Raw genomic sequence first — 2,509 nt, forward strand, 5'->3', positions numbered from 1 at the left:
AAAATTACGACCGCTTTTCATATAACAGTAAATTTCAGAAATGCTTGAAAATTCAATATTTCGAAATTTAAGGACGTTAATTTACTCACCCCGGTTTACCATGTAGCGATAGCTTTTCGAAAGGTGAAAAACATATATTTAATACTTGCCCCGGGTATTTAATGTTCGGCTCCGCCCGAACTTAGACTTTCTTACTTGTTATTCATAACTTTACCGACGATGTTATGGACCAAAAAAAAAACATATAAAGATATATCCTGATCGAAACCGATCTATATTACTGCTTTTTGATCTCCTTTGACAATGTATTTTCACTTATTTGACGACAAACACCACTGAGTTTGACATAGTGAAAACAAGCATCTTATATAAATATAAATAGGCAATCATATTTTACTTATATTTTACACCCCTTTTACGGCTAAACAATACTTCTAAGGTATAAACAATTATCGTCGTACTGCAACACCGCGTAACTGAAATTTTTTGCCAAAAATTGGATTCGCTCACACAAGCCTTATCCATTTCACCTGAAATAAACTAGCCAGAAATGCGATTGCATTATAAAAAAAGAACCGTTTTGAAAAATTAGGGTTTTTACTCTCTAGAAAATAGTCTATGCAACCTGACATTCCTTGGTTTTGCATTATGATACGCGGTTTTGCACATATCATTACATATCATTACAAAGGTATTTTGATGCTGATCCAGACAATTTTTAAAATTTCAAATTAGTTTAACATAAACCAAAAAAATCAATTCAAAAGTGACAGCAAATCCAATGTCATACATGTACATGGTTGGGCCGGAAATGTCTCCTAAATGTATACTTTAATATTGATACTGAATAACTACGGTGGCCATGTTTATGGGAGTCGAATATGGGACAAAAAATAATTTTGCAAATTTTTTCCACTTACACTAGACGTACTGGCCCTGAACCAGCATCCTTATAATAACATCTAAAATTTGTAGGTTATTTTTTCGAGATTTTTACCCCGCAAAAATTGTTAAAAAATTCGTTAAATTTTAGTATAAAACTCTATGGCCATTTTTTTTTTGTTTACGGTATTCGCAGTTTTCCATAAAAAGTAAGTACCTATCTAGGTTCGACCATTTTTTTGGAGGAGAAGAAATGAGCAACACTTTCACTAGCTCTTTATTATACCAAATTTTAATGGGCTACAAAACTGCAAACCATTTTTTTTTCTAAAGCTTCTAATTAAAAGGATTGAAATTTTGTTGGAATATTGCAGAATTAAATTTTTTAGTTTTTGGACAAGTTGGATTTATACGGTTTTGTTAGGAAAGGAAATTTACTTTCATAAAAATAAGAAACATTAAATAAACTAAAGAAGAAAAAACCAAACCTTGCTAAAATGTCCGATCCTCATTTATATTTTGGTCACTGTATGTATTCCCCGATTGGAATCACAGGCATCCAGTATAGAAAATAATAGCTCTTTATGGAGAAAATTACGAACATGTACCAACCTCACTTAAAGCCATTTTAATGAGCTTTTAAGGCGTCAAAGTACCGAACACTGAATACGGGACAGGTATACGACATTATAAGAAATACAGAACATTTGGCGCCCCGAATAAAATAAATAAATTACGAGGACAATGGGTCAAAAAAGAGGCCTGTCCGTATAATATAGGACGGATGGTCACCGTATGAATAACAGAAACGTGCTAAGCAACAGTTTAGGAATAAGATGTATGTAGTTTGTATAATGTGACCAACCGTACTTCTTTCGGAAGTACAGTACTTCTTTTTTCGCTCTTCTACTTCGTACTTCGAAGTACAGTCTGATGTACTTCTTTGCGATATTTTGTACTTCAGGAGGGAGATTCTGTAACCAGTTAGCGACAATGTTCGGATCGCTATCGCACTTTGTGATGCACGATATAAAAGTTTTTGCGACAAAAAGTAAGATAGCAATTCGAATATTGTCGCTAACTGGTTGCAGAATCTCCCCCAGGTCCTGTACTTATCCGATCTTCAGGACGAAGGTCACATGGCCTTGGCGATAAATTCGTTGAAAACATTAAAGTCGCCGGGGACCGATGCAACCATACCTGCGCAGCTGCAAAGGACTCTGAAGGTGTCGGGCAATTGGTTGGATCCGGGTACATCTCCAAAGCTTGGAGGGTAGTCAGTGTTGCGTTCATCCCGAAGGCCGGAAAAGGCTCTCATGCTTCCCCTAGGGATATTAGGCCTATCAGTGTCTTCGTTTTTGCTTAAAACGGTAGAGGGACTGATAGACCTGTACATAAGAAGCGCGATTCCTCGTGACTGTCTTTCAAGAGCTCAATATGCTTATTGCAAGAAAAGGCACACATTGGTAAAGTGGTCAGACGAAGCCTTCGTGCATGGAGATTATGCCGTAGGGGCCTTCTTCGATATCGAGGGGGCCTTCAACATTGTCAGTCCAGAGTATACTCATTATCTGGGGGTTGAAACTAGAGTCCGACCGATTCCAATTTTTTTTCAGGTACCGATGCC

Source organism: Rhagoletis pomonella, unplaced genomic scaffold (genome assembly GCF_013731165.1).
Source record: "Rhagoletis pomonella isolate Grant_MI unplaced genomic scaffold, Rhpom_1.0 Rhpom_scaffold_00007, whole genome shotgun sequence".
In the NCBI taxonomy this organism is placed as follows: Eukaryota; Metazoa; Arthropoda; class Insecta; order Diptera; family Tephritidae; genus Rhagoletis; species Rhagoletis pomonella.